The following is a 19247-nucleotide window of genomic DNA, read 5'->3' on the forward strand; positions in this document are numbered from 1 at the left end:
TCGGAGCGCGGCGCAGAGGGCTTGGCTCCAGAGGGGCTCGGGCGCCTCGGACCGTGCGGGGGCCGGAGAGGCTAGGCTGCCCCGGACCGCCTGCCGGCAGAGCTGGCGGGGAGGGGGCGGGCGGTGACCTCCTCGTGTCGCCGGCGGGGTGTGGTGAGGGGGTCCGTCCCTCCCGAGCCCCGCAGCCCCGCACCCTCCTCTCTGCGGGCGCTGGTGCGCGGAGAGCCCGCGCGCACGGCGTCGGGGGGCGCCGGCCTGGGGGAGCGGCGAGGCCGGGTGGCCTGCGCGCGGAGCTCGGGGCGCGGAGCCGGCGGCCCTCGGGCAGCGTCCCCCGCGGCTGCGGTCCCGCTGCCCGGGTCTGGTTTCCCTTCGGGGCGGCGAGCGCGCGGGGCTCCGGGGAGCGGAGTGCGGCGGCCGGGGGCCCCCTGCGCGCGGAGCTCCTCCGACCCCGGTCCCCAGGAGCCGAGCCAGCCCGAGCTGCGTGTGCCCTGCGGCCCCAGGGAGGGGCCGCGTGGACAGACATTCGCCTGGGAGGCGGGAAGGCTCGGTTCCTGGGTGACCTGCCCTCGGGATGCCGCCCCCAACGCCCCGCCCCCCCCAGGCTCAGCAGCGGCCCCAGCAGCCTCGGAAACTGCCCAGCTCTGGCCTGGAGGACATTTTCTTGGTTGGCGTTATGAGGGGCCCCGTCGCAGTACTGCCACTGTCTGAGGAAGAGCTGGCCGGGCTCATCGGGGAGGGGGGTGGGGGATGTTTCTGAGCTCACAGTGCAGAGGTAGCCGCTTCGTGCGCTCTTCCTCCATCCCCAACGGAAGAGGACTCTTTTTCTTTCAAGAGCTGGGGGACTTGGACTTAGTGATGAGAGGTTTGAGTGAACTTTATTTTTTCCCTGGTCTGTTCACGTGCGTTTGCGTTGTTGCGGGTGAGAGTAGGGGTCCCCGTGCCTTGGAGCGATTGGAAGAGTCCGGAGTCCGACCTGAAGGGAGAGTAAGTCACGTGGTTAGTCCATCCTTAACAGTGGGTGTATCTCAAATAGGCAAGAGGTATATAATCAATATATAATCGACACATTTTCCAACTAATCTCTAAGCTATGTTTTTTATTTCTTCTATTTATTTTATATAAAATAAGATTTATCTGACACTTATTGTAGTTTTTGTGTTTTGAATAAGGACTGGGCTGGGTTGCCCAGTGCCCACACCACATCTGTTACTAAGAAACTAGGCACGTACAGTGAATAATCAAGCACGCCAGCATCCTAACCGTCTTTTTGGCTGTGTGCACACTTGGTGCTCTGGGTGAAGAGTTCGGGGTAGGTGGTCGACAATCACACAGCTTTGTATTCTGTGGCTGTGAAGCCCGTGAATCATAACATTCTGACAGCTGGTGTGGTCCAGTAGCCTGCCTGCTTGAAATGGTGTAATAACTGCACACCCAGTGTGTTCCCAGGTGAGGACGCTGACTTGGAAAACAAGAGGTCGGTGTCCTGGTTATAGGAGCCCTGGGGTGCTTCATTAGAGGCTTGTGGGCTCTGGGTTTTCGTTGACTTTGAAAACTTTTTAGTAAGAGTTGAATGCCACCTACTGCATTGCCTTGCAGTTGATCTTTAAAAAACTTTACTGTGTTGTTTTCTCAAGAGCTGTAATCTTTATACTATTTTTGAGCATAGTTGCTTTTTTTTCCCCAAAATATTTTCCCTAGACTGTAGTAAATCTTACACTCTACTATCTTTGAAATCACTCATTATTACTTAAGTATAAAGTATTTCCTGGAACTTATCAAGGAGTCCATACTGCTCAAGGTGCTGGAGTCATTATTTCAAAAGGAAGTTGTTAATTTGGTCACATAGCTGTTGATCGTCCAAACTGCTGTTGCTTTTCTTCCCCCACTTTCCGGATTTCTTTTCACAGTCACTGGGAACAGTAAAAATATGTTTTAGACATTGCTTTCTCTTTTGCGTACATTTCCCTGTAAACAATTTCATATCAACATGTGATGTGCTTTTTCAGCAATTGTTTCAGAAGATCCAGATAAACATCAGGTGATGGAAGTTCACTGTGCTTCTCAAAATGCCTATACGATTTCTTATTTGGCAAAATGACTCTCTTTTTCAAGTAAATGGGGGAGGTAGACACCAAAACGTTGACGAGCACTGCACTCTCCTGTGAACGTGTTCTTGCCTTCACACACGGTAGCTCACTCCGCAAATGTTCTTCTGAGACACAGGGTGGTAGGAGGTCGAGTGAGGTCCTCGGGCCGTCCCCTTTCCGCCTCTCGGGTTGCTCTACAAAAGCGAGATTGCACTCGCTCACGGGGTTTGTTTTGCTGGGAAGCTCTGTATCAGATTGTGTCGAAGGATGAAGAATTAACGATGCTGGATGAGAAAGGCTTCCTCCAAGGAGACTGTATGACTGGCGAGAGCTAGCCCAGCCTTGTGGGAAAGGTGGGGAGGTACAGTGGAAGGAAGGAGGGCCTGAGGGGTCAGGAAGGAGAAACGCCCCCTGAAGCCAGTGCCCTGCACAGTTTTCAGCCCAGCCCCACTGACTCCCTAAAGGCACCTTTCTCCCTGAGCAGTCGTCTTTGCTGCTTGCTGCTCATGTGCTTTAGGGACAACCATGATGGGTGACGCTCGCCGTTCCGGTTAGGTGAGCCTCTCTTACTTGTGTGTTTGGATCACAAGGACCGGAAGGTAGGCTGAGAGTTCGGGTGGTTGGTTCATGCAGCTCCGAGTCCTTCCACGGAGTGGGCGACCAGCTGCCAGAGCTTCCCCCTGCGGGAAGCAACGATGCTGGTTTCCAGCTTGGCTTGGGCTTTTGGAAGGCGGGAAGGCTTCCTTGATGGAAAAGATTTCCTCCTAAGGGAGAAGCTGCCATTTGCAGGCAAAATGTGTCAGCCAGAAGAAATGAGCAAATGACCATTTTTTGGATTTTTGGCAAAACTTTGCAATTTTTTTTCCATATAGAAGTGTTAGAAATAGACTCATAAGAAAACAGACAAGGGGCTTCCCTGGTGGTGCAGTGGTTAAGAATCTGCCTGCCAATGCAGGGGACACGGGTTCGAGCCCTGGTCCAGGAATATCCCACATGCCATGGAGCAGCTAAGCCCATGCGCCACAGCTCCTGAGCCTGTGCTCTAGAGCCCGCGAGCCACAACTACTGAGCCCGTGCGCCACAACTACTGAAGCCCGTGTGCCTAGAGCCCGTGCTCTACAACAAGAGAAGCCACCACAATGAGAAGCCCGCGCACCGCAACGAAGAGTAGCCCCCCGCTCACCACAACTAGAGAAAGCCTGTGCGCAGCAACGAAGACCCAACACAGCCATAAATTAATTAATTACTCAATTTAAAAACAAAAAACCAGACAAAACCAAGTAAGAAGAGTAGACACTGAAGTCTCACCAGTGGGCAGGGAGGGAGGAAGGGACCTTGGTTAAGCAGACCCTGCGGGGCACGCAGCAGTCTCTGCCACGTTTCCTGGTGTCAGAAAACGGGGACCAGGTGCCCATCCACGTTGGAAGGAAGCAGCACTGGACCACCGTGCGTGAGGCTCACAGGCGTCACCCCCTCTTCATGACACGTGTGCCGCCTTCGTGAAACTGCCAGGCCCACTGGGGGCCAGCACCCTCCGCTTTCGCCTGGGCTGGGTTTTGAATGTGCGTTTGTAAATCCTTCGCTGGGAACTCTGAACACGCCCTTTCACTGAAACCACGTCAGTTTGCGGTGGGGTTCCAGGACAGGTCAGAGTATCCTGCTTTTACTCATAGTACCATCGAATGGAGCCATTATATATGACATGGTTTTGTGGGAAAATGCACTCAGAGCTCCAACGTGATTTTTTTTTTTTTTTAAACGACTTTTAATCCCAGCAACGATGGCAAGAAGGACCCCACCTTGTCTTTTTCCATGTAAACCCTAAAGGGGAAGTAAAGGCACAGAGAGATACGTTTCCTTTCATACTGCCCCCGTGCTAACAGAGACCCCCCAGCCTGGAACCAGAGAGCTGGGGGGTGGGGACAGCAGTAGCTGGCACCAGAGGGGGAAGGACACGGGTGACAGGGCCGAGCTGAGGCCCGTTGTCCATCAGCCAGGCCGGGGAAGCTGCTCTGATGGCCAGTTGACGTGGGCTGCCTGCTGGTTGACACGACCTCCTTACTGAGCAGCGTCTTTACTCTAGAACCTGGGCATCAGCCCTGTGAGCTGTCCGTTCAGTGTTTTCAAGTCAGGGTTGGTTTTAAATGGAATCGTGAGTAATAGCAAGAAAGCAGACTTCCAGGCATTTTGTTTTTCTTTTTGATGCCAGTGCACTAAATTCCCAAACAAATACCTCCTGGGGACCGGACAGACTTCAGGTCAACTTAGATGCTGATGTATGCTTATAATATCCTGAATAACGATATGATACATACCATAGAGCAGTTACCGCCTACCAGAAAATGTGCTAAAGTGTTTAACACACTTTACGTCGTTTATCCCTCACCACAGTCCCATGTAGTAAGTACCATCAGCACCCCCATCTTAAAAAGGACGCAAGTGAGATTTCGGGAGGGTAAGAATGTGCCCAGAGCCACACAGCTCTGAAATGGCAGGGCTGGACAGCTGCTGTTGAACAAGCCCCGTGGCCTGGCCGCTGGCTGGACTCTGGGAATAAAGTAGGGACCCAAATGGACGAATAGGCAAAAACCCCTGCCCTCGTGCAGCTTGTCTTGTAGAGATGGGAGACAAACCATAAAGAAACAGACTAAACATCCAGGGCTTCAGGTAGTCCTGTGCTGGGGGAAAACAGAGCCAGGAAGGAGGAGCTGGAGTGAGGCTGGCATCAGTCCCGTGGGAAAGAGAGCACAGGCAGGGGAGCGGCTGTGAGAGCGGCTGTGCGCGGGCAGAGCGCGTCTGGGAGCGTTACAGCGTCCGTGCTCCAGGCATACCCTCGTATTTTGTAGCGGCCGCTGTGGGAGTGTGGACCGCCTTCGTGGGTCCCTGTAAATACCCCAGCGGGTGCCTGGGGACGCATCCAGGAACATGGACGCAGGGCTTCACCTTGCCCATCAAAGGTCAGGAGAGACGGAAGGACAGGCTGGGGTCAGGGCACGGCAGAGAGATGGCTCTTCTGCGGTTCTGGAAAGAAGGCGGGGTCCGCGGGCCAGGGGGCAGGTGTGGATGGACGCAGCAGTGAGGGCTTCCTGTTTTTTCAGTGAAATAGGAAGTAGGTCGTCACCTTGGCGGGGCTGGGCGGTTGAGCAGAGGAGGTGTGGCACTCACCTGGCTGGTGGAATGTGCCCTCAGGGTCTGCCTGAGGTCGGGTGCTGATGACATTCCTGTATTGGGGCCCCAGAACCCCACCACCCCCTTCACCTCCCGAGGAGAGAAGAGAGCCGTCTGCTAGTCTTCTGTGTGTCCCTTATGTGGAGGAACCCTGTGCTTGGTAGACGGTGGTCAGTGTTTGCTGAGTGAGTGCGGTCAGCCTCCTACACGCTGACCCGGAAATGTCATCAGACGTCTTCTCTCTACCCTGATCGTCACAGTAGTCGCTCCCTCCGCTGAGGTGCTCTGGCACTTAGAGCCCCTCAGACAGCGGCTCCTCTGTGGCTAGTTACTTCCCCGAGCTCATCTCGTCTCTGCAGTGTTGAGCCCGAGTCTTAGACTCTGAAACAGCTCTTAACTGTGGGCTCTTCTGTGTCGCTCTCCGGCAGCGACCTGAATCAGACCTCACTGCCCGCGTGGTGCCTCGGGTGAGGACAGCAGGGATGCCTTCTGCTTTTGTTTGCTCGCTCCTGCTTGCTGGGCGTCCTGGGGCAGGTGCAGGCGGTCAGCTGGGAGACAGGAGAACCCCCGGGATGGTTAGAATCAGGCAGGAAATGGACACCGGTCTCAACTCAGCTGGTGGCAAAGGAACTGATTGGAGGGGTCGGAGTCACCCTTTACTGGGGTTAGAAGGTGGACTTGACTGCCCTTGGCCTTGATGGTCTTGAGGGGTGAGGCAGGGGGATTGCGTCCAGGGTCCTGCCGAGCAGCGGGCAGGAAGTGGAGCAGCCCTGAGGGGAAGGCAGGTCGGGTGCTGGACAAAAGAGAGGTGAGCAGGGGCAGGTGGACACCCATGTGTGTTGTTCTGAGAGGGCAGAGTGGGGACAGAGCTGAGGGAATGGTCACCACGATGAAAGCCCTGGGAGGAGATGGCTCTGCCCACGGGAGAACAGACAGTGAGCAAGCTGGACTCTGTATTTGAAGGTGACGTCAAGATCCGTCACTTGACTAAGTTAAGGTCTGAAAAACCTGCCCAGTGAAAGAGTGTTGAAGTAAAGCATATCCCAGTAAAACCACAGGTGAACTAATTCAAAGCTGGAGTTGGAAAAATGTGTGGTTTTTCTTGGTAAAGCCTCATTTTCTCCTTGTCTTCCTAACTGTAAATGGATGTGTTTGTATAAAGTGACATGTGGATCTGTAGAAATATTTATTTGAGGCACTCATTAAGAGAGAAAACGAAAGCAGATGCCCTCCGCGTCACGAGGTTGTGTCACATAGCAGGAGGTTTGAGCACACACTGTCCACACCAGCACCTGTAAGCCTGTCCCGGCAGGTGAGGGCAGGACGCCCAGGACGGGACGAGGAGCTGGACGTTGCCTCTCCAAAACGGAGCTTTTATTTGCAAGAGAGAGTGGTACCTAAGCCTGCAGATCTCTCTGAAAGGCAGGAATGTCGTCGGGGGGTGAGACGGAAGTTGTCCAAGTCCAGGCATCCTTGGCCCCTCTTCGTGCACAGCCAGCGGGAGCTGTCAGTTTGCAGACGTACAGAACTGCACTGCTTCCCCTCAGAACCACTCAGCAGCCACTGGGGACGTTCAGTAACCGCCACCGCCGGCCAGACTCTCCTCTACCAGGTCGGCATCCTTGCTCCAGGGTACAAACGGTGGAAAAGTTACTTGGAATTATTTTTATATTTCGAGATTTAGAAAAGCCCGAGTGTTCGCCCTTCACAGGCATATCAAGGTCGAGAGTGTGAGACCCAGGCCAAGCTCTCGTTCATTTAACAATTCGGGGCCTTTGCCGGTCCAGGGCCTTTGCAGGGCAGGTGTCCTGACGCCTCCGCTGGACAGATTGAAAGTATAAAGCGTGCACTTGGTTGTGACTTCCCGAAGGTGCAGTTACAGGAGGGCCGGGCCCTTCAGGCTCTGGCTGGTTTCTCTTTCCAGCCCTTGGGGCCTCCCCTCCGAGTGCAGGGGGATTATGACACTGGGAAATGTGCACCCAGGGCGACTGTAGGGTGTTCCAGCAGCTTCTGCACAGATGGCAAATCTGGCAAAGTCACATTGAGAGCGTTGATTATGCAGGTTCAAGAGGAAAGCTTTTAAGGGTAAATGCTAATGTTTAGAATCCTGAAGCCCAGTTTGTTTGGGGAGGTGATGCCAGTGGAGGCCTCTGGTTGGGTTGCCTTGGCCGCCTTGCGTGGACGGCCCAGCCCTGGGGGGTGGCCGCCGTGTCCCGGGTGCCCTGGCCGCTCCCCCCGGCGTGTCCCTGCTGCAGCTCCCAGGCTCTGCCCCTCTGCTCAGAGCTCAGTCTACCCACGTGTTTATTTTCTCTCTGAGCCTTTTGATTTTGTCTGCCTATTAAGCCAAGCACCAATCTGAAAATAAAAGAGAAGGATAATCAAACTGGACGCCTAAATGTCTGCTCAGTGTTCTCATGGTGGCAGTAGTTTCATTTTACTGCAGCCTTCTACTTAAATCTATAATTAGGATATATTTCAGAATCTCACTGATCGTGAAGTGTCATAGCTTATGTAGTACAGCAATTATTGGTTCACTGCGTTTTATGTAAGCCAAATAATGACGTGCAATCACAGAGTCACACAGCTACATTATCAATATTCAGCCACTTGAACAGGCAAGAATATAGTGAAGACTGAACATCTTGGAAACAAAGTTTGGTCGTACGGTGGGGTCTGCTCTGACCCTTGGGTTTGAGTCTCTTTTACAAAATGGCTTTTGGGTCCTGTTCTGACTTTGAGATAACTAGTTCATCCTTTCATCACTGTAATTAGATCTGGTTTCAAATACGATATCCCTTCTACAATTTTCATTAAAAAAATAATACCACCAATCACTTCTGTTGCCAACAGGCATCAGCTGAAATTATGAGTCAGGGAAATCGTGAGGGCACTGCAGCTCCCAGCAAACAGACTAAAGGCTGCAGTGTTTGAAACCACAGGGTCGGGCTGAACCTCTGGGTTTTCTGACGAGGCCAGCACACACCTGCTGTTGGCCGGGGCCACCCGGAAAGCTGCTTTTTGTATAGATCTCTCGAGATGGTGATGTAGTACAGTCTAGATGCATCTGTGACTTGCCCGCCTGCCTTTCTCGGCCGCCTGCCTGTATTTTCTGAACCAGCCGAGGAAATGGCCGTCATCCCAAGCCTGTCTTCTGGTGCAGTGGAGGTCCTGGCTCGGGCTGTGCACGGCCAGCTGTCCCTTCCCAGGCCACCCGCGTTGCTCCCGGCCTTCTTTCGTCCTCCCATCAAGTGAGAGACCGGATGCGACGGGCTGAGTTGTCCCCCATCAAGTGAGAGACCGGATGCGACGGGCTGAGTTGTCCCCCATCAAGTGAGAGACCGGATGCGACGGGCTGAGTTGTCCGCGTGCCGCGCGAGGAGGGAGGTGACGGGCGTCCCATGCAGCTCTGCCGTTCCTCCGCCTCAGCTTTGCCTGCTCTCGCGGAGGGTTGGGCTGAAACGCTCAGGAAGCTGGTGACTCTGGGATATGGTTCCCTGGTCTTGGAGAAGTACAAAGATGGATCTCAGACAGGAAGTGCCACACTCCCGTTCAAATTATAAGCCTGTGCATCATCCGCAAAACCATATTAGAAATACAAGCTTCACAAAAATCCCAAGTGCCCGTGACCTCCAAAAATGATGATAGAGGTGGTTAAAAAATGTGTAGTTGTGTTAGTTGTGCGTATATATCCTAGTATACAGAGACCAGGGAAACGTATAGTGTCATCTGACCTAAGTCCAGCTTCTAAGCTTGGCCACTGTGGCTTTGCCAGAAGGGAATTCTGACTGCAGCAAGGTTTACCACCGTGGGCCACGTAGGAAAAGTAAGAGACTGACCGCCAAACCTTTTGGAATGTTTTATGCTAATTTACATTTCAGGAGATAATACCCTTCGGATATAGTGTAATCTGGGAAACAGGATAATTAATGAGTTGCTGTAACCTCTAAGCTGGGTCACAGGACAAAGTTTACAGAAATCACCAGTTCCACGTGGTCAGGGGTTGATCTCTGTTGAGCTCAAGTAAGAGAAAAAGTTCACACAGTTTAAGAAGAGCATTTTAGGTTTACATTTGATTTTCAGTGACCTCCTGTCTTAGACCGCAGGATGACCAGGTTTGACGTGGTCCTTGTGTACCGTAGGAGTCCAGTGGTCGGACTTAGAGCCACCGTTCCAGGCAGTGGTGATGTGGAGCTGGAAAGCCACCCCCGTGGTACGTGCACTGGTTTCCAAGTGTGATTAGTAAACACTTCTGCTATTTTAACAACCGCGGAGGTCCGTCCCGTGACTCAGGGGCCTTCCATATTAGGCTTGGGGAGACGCAGCTGAGCTGGAAGTCGGGAACTCATCGGATGCGGAGGCTTCGTGGGGCTGCAGCATGGAGATCAGATGACGTCACCGGGGACCAAGCCCGGGCCGGAAGCCGCGATGCGGAGATCCAGACTTCCTGCCAAATCTGTGCGCTTTGCCCATCCTGGTTCCCCTTCTCTTGCTTCAGGAGGCCCTCGCAGCATCTCCCAAGGGCGTCTGTGCAGGTGGGGACGGCAGGCCCTGCCCCGCTGGGTCTCAGCAGAGGCTGGTGCAGCAGAAACCCAGCCTTTGTCGGTGCTTTTACCCTGAGTCATCGTTCACGGGGAAATCGTGTATCCAGAGGTCAGAGAGCTCTGTGTTTCCTTCTGTTTTGTTCTGTCTTAGGCCACAATTCCTGCAGAAAAGCATGACTAGATCACCTTCAGAAATTAGCGCTCATGATCCGATATGCCTGGTAGTAAAGGTTGCTCTTGGCTGGTCTCTCTCGGTACTCAAGTCCACATGAATTGCTTAATCCATTTATTCAACAAATAGTTAATGACACTGTGAATTTTCAAGGTGTTTTACATACATTCTTTATTGAATTGTAGAACAGTCCAGTGAGACCATCGTCTGTCCTTTTAAAAATTATAAAATCTCCTTTTTCCAAAAGGAAGAAAACGCGCCTCGCGGAGGTGGGGCGTCCCCAGGCGGGCGGGCTCTTCTCGCTCTGGGTTCATCTCCCCTAAAACTGCGTGCTCTCACCGCACAGAGCCCTGCAGTGGCCGAGGCCTTCTGTAACCCACAGAGTTCTCCGGTTATCTAAGATTTCTTAGAATCGATGAGGGGAAAACAGTTGTGCCGCGGGAATGGAGCTTTAACGGCCCAGGCCTGTCTTCTGTGGCGGCTGGGGGAGGACATACCGGGAAACCTTTCCTGACACTTTAAAAAGCGAGCAAACAAATTAGTGTCACTCCTTCACTCAGCAGACACTCCAGCAAACACTCACTGACTCAGAGAACACTTAGGTGTCCCCGAATGAGTGGGGGTCGTGGAACGGCAGCAGAGAGGGCTGGTGAGGCCCGAGGTTGAAGTAGGCGATGCGGAGACCTCAAGGAGGCGTGACCAGCCCTCCTGGGAGCAGGGGAAGGTTCGGGAGACGGTGAGCGAGGCCTGACAGTAGGGAGGTTTGATCAAGTGAACCGGGGTGGAGAAGGCCACTGGGCCACACGCCCAAAGGCCCAGGGGTGGACAGAAGGCCACGTGTCTGCAGGCCGGTGGGCGTCCAGCTTCGTGGCCGGAGAGGGGCCCGCGGAGAGGGGGTGAGGAAGGCCTGGCTGGGACTGTCACACGCAGAGAGTCATGGAAAATATGCAAATAGCTCTTTGTCTGAATGAATACCTTCACAGGTTGAGCACGGTGTTTCCCGGATATCTGCATAGTCTGTGGAATCTCTCTAGACACTTTAAAAATGAATTTGGGGACCTACTTGTCACTTCTTCCTCACCCCTTTGTTCTTTTTTCAGTAGCAGTATCTGATTTTGATTACCCATAAGAGAGGTTGTCAGGAGTTTAAAAACCTCTAAAGTCATAATTTTTTTTAAAAGAAAAGAAAGATTTATTCAAATAAAGAACTTGACTAGTCGACTTCGAAAGCGTCGGCCAGAAGCAGAGCCGTGGTCTTAGGGAATAATGCAACGTGTGCCTCCGAGGACGTGAGGGGGTCCTGCCCATCCTTACAGCGCTGACCGGTTTAACGGGCCCCCTTCAGAGCTGCTGAGGGACCACGGTGAATGGGCGGGCCTCCTCTGCCTGTCACTGGAGGTGGCGCCTTGTTGCTCTAGGACACTGTCTTTGCCCCCCTTTCTTCTCTCCCTTCCGTCATTGCATAGCTCTCTCCTCTGACGTGAATTCAACATGCTCTGACTTCAACTCTGAAAACACACCGTGAACCAGGTGTATCACAGCTGACCGGCGAACAGCCTCCAAGCTGACGGTGCGTCCGGCAGGTCTGGCTCTCTCTCCTGGGACCTGCCTTCTTCCCTGCCCAGCAGAGTTCACTGTCCTGTCACCAATATGTAAACATGAACCTGTTCCTTTGTTCACTTCTACCCCCACCGCACACTGTACTGCCGTCATTCTCAGATACAAGATCTAGAACAGGAAATACGTTGGCAGTGCCCTGTAGATCCACAGCCTACAGTCAGAGGGCAGGTTCAGGTTCATGTCATCTGTTTTCTCGTGTTTGCTTTCAGGACTTGGGTAACTGAGAGCTGAATTTGTCCGTTTGACATGTGTCACTTAAGTGGCTGTAAGTCCCTGGGGATTATCAGAAGGCATCAGTGTCAGTACCTTTCACCGTCTGATCAATAGAGTTTCCTTTGTAAGAGGGAGAACGAGGTGAAGTTATCTTGCAGTCGCCTTACGTGCTTTTAAGTACCAGTTCCTGTGCGAGAGTAGGTGTTGGGCAGAAGGGGTGACCCTGGGGCCGCCCGTGTGGTCCTGGCATCCTGACCCTTCCTGCGCGGTGGTGACCTGTAGCAGAGAGGAGATTTCGTGTAGTAAGTAGGGTGCCTGACTAGCATTCAAACTCATGTAAAGCGCCGTCTCCCCGGAGTAAGGCCGTGGCCCTCTGATTGCAAATGTTTGCCCAGTGATTACAGAGCGTCTGAAAAGCCGTGCTCCCCAGACCACCGGCAGCAGCCTCACCTGGGAGATTGTTAGAAACAGGAATTTCGGGCCCCGTCCCAGACCTACTGAATCAGAAACTCTGAGGGTGGGTCCCTGCGGTCTGTGCTTTTGCAGGCTCTGGATGACTGATGCTCACTAAAGTTTGAGACCCACACCTGCGAGGGAGTAGTTTGTCCCTTAAATAAGTGAGATTTGCAACTGATGATGTAGCAAATGCCAGGAAATCGTTTCTTAACCGCTTCTAGAAATAAGCAGCACTTTCATTTCTGGCTAGCAATATTGCCACAGGGAAAAACAATGTTATTCCACGGGGAAAAACAATGTTATTTGGCAACTAAGACCAAAGCAAAACAAAGTCTCAGTACTTGCTCATGAAGACAGGGCTTGAAATGAGTGGACTTGCTGAAAGGCAACTGGATCTCAGAGCCGCCCCGTCTTCCATTCTGGTTTGAAAAGCTTCTTAATTGAGTTGAATTCAAGGTTCAGTTGGAAAAAGATTGGAAAAGGATCATCTCTTCTTTCCTCCTTTTTCAGATAAAGATAAGGTCATAAGATCTTCTCAAGGGCAGTGCGGCCCTCACATTTAATGCTCGTTATATGTGAAATTCACACAGCCTTTGACCCTGCAATTTCTAGAAGTTTTTCCCACAGAAAACTCAAAATACGTACTCCAGTTGTACAGGGATCTTCACTGCTCCACTGCTTGTACTAGAGAGTCCTTGGGGAGGCCGCGTCTGTCTTTGATAAGGGACGGCCTGTCTGTGCCGTGGCCCACGTGGGCTGCAGCCCAGCTGGGGCAGGGGTTCGGGGTGGCGACGGGGAGGGGCGTCTGTGATCGTCGTGGGAGATGCAGCGTCACTGAGGAAGAGGCACACGCGTGATCCAGCTGCTGTGGTCACACAGAAGCCCTACCTGTAAACAGCCGTGCGCCGTGTGTGCCGTGGTCACACAGAAGCCCTACCTGTAAACAGCCGTGCGCCGTGTGTGCCGTGGTCACACAGAAGCCCTACCTGTAAACAGCCGTGCGCCGTGTGTGCCGTGGTCACACAGAAGCCCTACCTGTACACAGCCGTGCGTCGTGTGTGCCGTGGTCACACAGAAGCCCTACCTGTAAACAGCCGTGCGTTGTGTGTGCAGGTGTCTGAACGGTGGAAGCTCTGGGACGACAGCGCTGGACACAAGCAGAGCTGTTCCCTGGGGGTGGCACCCTATGAGGAGGGGTGGTTTGGGGGAGGAAGCTTCACTTTTACTTTATTATCCTAGTACTTTGGTTTTCTGAGACTCGAGTTTTCCACAATGAATATTTATTCCTTTTGAAAAAAAAATTAGGAAGAAAACTAAGTTCCAGGAATATTAAGAGACGGCTCGTTAGTAGTAGAACTGACTCGGGTACCCTGATCTCCTGTTTCCCGGTCAGTGTTATTCACGATTATTTTTCACTTCCGTATAGCAGAGCTAGTCCAAGTTTTAGAGCAAGAATGTAACCTCACCTACCAAATTGTGAGGATTCTGAGCCTGAGGGGCTGAGACGGGGGAGCGCACCCCCCAGGTTGTGACGGAGGAGAAGTAAGAAGAGAGACCCCCCCCGCCGTGAGTGAAAAGGAATCACACCGAAGGGGGCTTTGTGCTGTGAATTGTCACCCAGGGTCACTCCTGCAGCTGAGAGCCGCCACTTTGTCTTAGGGCCTGTCCTGTGGGTTCAGAGACAGCAAGGAAATCGGGGCATTTGTACGGTTTAGGGGTTGAATGCGCTCCTCCCTGCGGTCAGAGACTGGAGACCAGAAGCCGTCATTCACTGGCTTTCACCCCAGCAGGGATACCATGCCATTTGGACACGGCTGTCCTTGGACTCTCTCTCTCTCTGTTTCTCTCTGTCTCTCTCTTCTTTTTTACTTTTTTTTGGCCATGTCATGCAGCTTGTTGGATCTTAGTTCCTCGACCAGAGATTGAACCCAGGCCCCCTGCAGTGGAAGCACAGATTCCTAACCACTGCACCGCCAGGGAAGTCCCTGTCTCTCTCTTAAAAGAAGGCTTCTCACACCATCACTGATAAGATGTTTTGAACAAAATGTAAACCACTGAGGGCATAAAAGGAGACAGTACTGGAAACAAAAAGTCAGGGTTCTTGTCAAACTTAGAACTATGGTCATTTGCGTTCTGAGCTCTCAACACTGGTAGAATTCAAACCTTCAAGCAGAGTGTACTTTTCATTCTGTGCTGTAAAGAGTGGGAAGGAAAGGCTTGGATTCACAAAATGTATTTCTCCCTGAAATATCCTGAGTGATAAATTATCTGATTTTATGAAATAGCCTGAATCCTAGTCTTTAGCAAAGTAATGAAAGATTCAGCTTTATGAATATATTTCAGTTTTTAACTTAGTGTCCAAAGCTACTTGGAGCTCTGAATTCAGGACAGGAGTAATGTTCATTCATTCCTTCTGCCCCTGGTTCATAGCATGATTAACTTGTATGTTCACTGCAGACACACGTGGCCTTTCTCCTGAAATGCACCATGAGGCCACCACCCACCTTCAGGACAGACAGGGAGGTGATTGGCGTCCCTTCCCACAGGTGTGAGGGGTGTGAGGACAGGGCACGGGGGGCTGTCCGTCCTGGGCCCTGACGGTTCCTGTGGTCACGACGGGTTCATTGACACACCCGTGGAGAGCTCAGGTCTGCTTTTCAACGTCTGCCGCAAGCTTTCCACTAGGTTCTGCGATCTTAGAAGAAACCACACTGAATGTTCATATTTTCTGAATACTGAAGGAAAGTGAAAGGCAACTAAAATGTTTACATCCATGACCTCACTTAAACCTGCCGAGAAGCCGCGTAAGCTGGTGTTACTGTTCCCTTTTTGAAAGAAGAGGACACCAAGGCCTGCAGAGGTTAAGTGAACGGCAGTGCTGAGATCCAGCCCACACGCCGACGGTGTGTCGCCAGCTGGCCGGCGGGCCTGCCACGCGTGCTGCTTCCTGCAGCCTCTTTCCTTGTCTTTCCTCTGTTGCATTCGAGCCGCACCCTCTCTTCCCTTCTTCCCGGGTGTCTCTTCCCCACCAGTCGTACCAACATTATTCTCTACTTCAGAGGCTGCTGACCCCTCTCTGTCCGCAGAATACGTGTTTCCCGCCCGTCCCCATATATCAGAAGCGACCTACATTGTCAAACAGAAGAAAGAGGCGCAATAAAACTTTATTTGATAAGCTAATAGGACAGTTGTCCAACCTCTTGTATTAAATTGGAAAATCCCTGTGGATTTTTTGTGTTCAACCCAAACCAGTTTCTACTGAAAGACTCATACCTTAGCACTTTAGTAAGTAATTGGACAAAAACCATTAATGCTAGATGTGGAAAGAAAAATTATAGCTTTCTTTTTTTATATATAAATTTATTTATTTTTGGCTGCGTTGGGTCTTTGCTGCGTGCGGGCTTTCTCTAGTTGCGGCGAGCGGGGGCTACTCTTTGTTGCGGTGCGCGGGCTTCTCATTGCGGTGGCTTCTCTAGTTGCGGAGCACGGGCTGTAGGCGTGCAGGCTTCAGTAGTTGTGGCACGCGGGCTCAGTAGTTGTGGCACGCGGGCTCAGTAGTTGTGGCGCGCAGGCTTAGTTGCTCTGCGGCATGTGGGATCTTCCCGGACCAGGGCTGGAACCCATGTCCCCTGCATTGGCAGGCGGATTCTTAACCCCTGTGCCACCAGAGAAGCCCCTATCCATTCATCTGTTGACGGACATTTAGGTTGCTTCCAAGTCTTGGCTATTGTCAGTAGTGCTGCTGTGAACGTTGGGGTGCATGTATCTTTTTGGACCGTGTTTTTCTCCAGATATATGCCCATGAGTGCGATTACTGGATCATATGGTAGCTCTATTTTTAGTTTTTTAAGGAACCTCCATACCGTTCTCCATACTGGCTGCACCAACTTACATTCCCATCAGCAGTGTAGGAGGGTTCCCTTCTCGCCATACCTTCCCAGCATTTATTATTTGTAGAATTTCTGATGATGGCGATTTTGACTGGTGTCAAAATCGCCATCAGCAAAAATCAGAACTATCTCATTGTAGTTTTGATTTACATTTCTCTAATAATTAGTGATGTTGAGCATCTTTTCATGTGCTTGTTGGCCATCTGTATGTCTTCTTTGGAGAAATGTCTATTTAGGTCTTCTGCCCATTTTTTGATTGGGTTGTTTGTTTTTATTCACTGTTAAACTTTGCAAAAAAAAAAGTCTTTTAGGATTCATAAAATGAGTTTTCATAATTCTAGCCTTTTGGGGAAAAACAGAAGACCACATTGCTATGTGAATGGAGAGAAGTCACAGCCAGCTGGTTAGCGGCAGGAAAACGGGAGATGAGAGAGAACCTCACAGACAAGCGCCCCTCGTAGTAACTTCTTTCCTGCAGCATAATCGTGAGCGTCTTCCTTGTGTGTACAGAGGTTTTCTTCAGTAGAAAATCTGGCCTTAGAGTCTGGTACCGGTTGTCACAGACGGGAAGGCAGTGGAGACAGGGCCACCCTGAGGAGCCACAGCAGAGCCGGGCGTCCCCTGGCCCCGCCCTCGTGTCTCTGCCATCACCTGCTTCCTGGTCCTCGCGTTGCTAGAGCTGGAAGAGCCCCAGGTCCGGGCAAGGGGAATGCAGGGTCTCAGAGACCAGGTGCAGGGCGCACGGGGAGTGCTCGCGTAGGTGATGCTGTGACAGGGTGAGGGCCCGAGACCGGAGACCCTCACCCCGCTCGGGGGCACAGGGAAGGGCTGCCGCCCAGGACGCGGGGCTGGACCCCGAGAACGGGGCGGTGGGAAGAGGCCACAGCCAGCCCACCAGGCCTGGCGGCCCAGGTCGGGGAACTCGGATTTGTCCTGAGAGCAGGCTGAAGCGACTGGGGGCACGTGAGCCAGGAGGTTACAAGATGAGACGTGCTGTTTGAAAACCTCTCTGGGTGGCATGAGGAGAGCGCGGGTGGGAGGTGGTCTGGGAGAGGCAGAGGCAGGGGTGGTGGGGTTAGATGGCTTGGTGAGGGCTTAGGTGAGGCCAGGGAGGGCCGGGCAGGGGTGAGTCCTGGGGTGCTGAGTGGAGGGGCTGCATCAGTGATGGTGCCGTTGACTGGGGGGAAGAGAGATGACAGCAGCTCCCGGCACACCTGTGTGCCAAGCGCTGTCCTTGGCTACCCCCCTTGCACGGACGAGAGAAGGGTTGGTCCAGCTCGTCGGTACTGCAGAGAACAGGTACATACCCACACGGGCCATATGACCCGTCCGTGCAGATGCAGAGACAGACACGGGAACGAGGAAGCCTGTGTACAGGGCGGGGCGGTGTCTGGCATCTGTCAAGTTTCACTAACCATCCTCTCCTCCTGCCTCTCCCGGTTCAAGGATTCATTCATGGACGGTGTGCTGAACTTCAGGTGACAGACTGAAGGATAAAGCAGACGTGGACCTGCCCTTAGAGAGATCGCGGTCTCAGGAGGAAACAGACAATAACTAAACGAGCAGTGGCCTTGCGTGGACAGGCCGGTCAGGGGGTGTGGCTGGTCTGGGGCCTTGGACAGAAACGTGAGCTAGAGCTAGAACTCTGGCATCACTCTTGAATGGATACATGGGGGGCGGGGCGGGGTCCGGGGCAGGATGCACACTGTGGAGTGAGCGAAAACTGTTTCCCAGATGTTCTTCTCCGAGGTTCCACAGGCAGCCCCCGTGAGTTAGGTCAGAAATGGGCCTTGGGCCAGTTTTGTAGGTGGGGAGGCTGAAGGCCCAGGGGAGACAGCACCGCGGGATCGGGGCCTGGAGGAGCGCAGGCTGGGGTCCCGGCTGCTCCCCTGTCTTGCGGGTGTGGCCCCCTCGGGCCCGAGGCGGCAGGGTGGCCCCGGGCGGCCGGCCTGCACAGGGTCAAGTCCCAGCTCCTGCTCAACTAGAGATAGTAAAGCGCTTCCGTAACGGAGCTGCTGCAAAGGGCCCAGGGAGGAAAGAGGACGCCAGCTGAACGTTTTCCACTAAAGCTCATTTTTTTAAAATTTAATTTTATTTTTTATACAGCAGGTTCTTATTAGTTATCTATTTTATACACATCAGTGTATACATGTCAATCCCAATCTCCCAATTCATCCCACCCTCCCCCCGCTTTCCCCCCTTGGTGTCCATACGTTTGTTCTCTACATCTGTGTCTCAACTTCTACCCTGCAAACTGGTTCTTCTGTACCATTTTTCTAGGTTCCACATATATGCGTTAATATACGATATTTGTTTTTCTCTTTCTTAGTTCACTCTGTGTGACAGTCTCTAGGTCCATCCACGTCTCTGCAAATAACCCAACTTCATTTCTTTTTATGGCTGAGTAATATTCCATTGTTTATATATGTACCACATCTTCTTTATCCATTCGTCTGTTGAGGGACACTTAGGTTGCTTCCATGTCCTGTGTAAATAGAGCTGCAATGAACATTGTGGTACATGACTCTTTTTGAATTACGGGTTTTCTCAGGGTATATGCCCAGTAGTGGGATTGCTGGGTCGTATGGTAGTTCTATTTTTAGTTTCTTAAGGAACCTCCATACTGTTCTCCATAGGGGCTGTATCAATTTACATTCCCACCAGCAGTGCAAGAGGGTTCCCTTTTCTCCACACCCTCTCCAGCATTTGTTGTTTGTAGATGTTCTGATGACGCCTGCTCTGACCGGCGTGAGGTGAAAAGCTCATTTTTAACAGACATGTTTCTGTGCTGGCTCTTCCCCAGGTAGGAGGGAAGTGGCCCCGTTCCCCGTAGAGCTGCACCTGTGGAGCACACCTGAGTCTGTGGATGTGAACTTGTGCCCTTGTCACCTCTTTCTTTGGGTTACTCCTCCCCGGCTCCCTGATGTCTGTGGGGAGGGGCTCTGAGGAAGTGGCCAAAACCATTGAAATGAATCTTTGCGATGCATTTGGGATGATGTTGAAAAGGAATGTTCTGAGGTCAGCAGAACGGGTGGTTCACATAAAACTGTTAGGTCTGTTTTAAGATAAACTTTTACATTACAATTACTGTTTTTTTTAA

The 19247-nt window shown here is 52.2% G+C and overlaps 1 protein-coding gene across 6 annotated transcripts in view; it reads left to right on the plus strand.

The window, feature by feature from the left end:
• PALLD (palladin, cytoskeletal associated protein) overlaps positions 1-19247 on the plus strand; it is a gene marked incomplete at its 5' end in the record, with an annotated part of 365468 nt that overhangs the window by 286254 nt on the left and 59967 nt on the right. The gene's annotated exons all lie outside the window — the stretch shown is intronic.

The sequence above is a fragment of the Balaenoptera borealis genome (genome assembly GCF_965194805.1).
Source record: "Balaenoptera borealis genome assembly, chromosome: 8".
In the NCBI taxonomy this organism is placed as follows: Eukaryota; Metazoa; Chordata; class Mammalia; order Artiodactyla; family Balaenopteridae; genus Balaenoptera; species Balaenoptera borealis.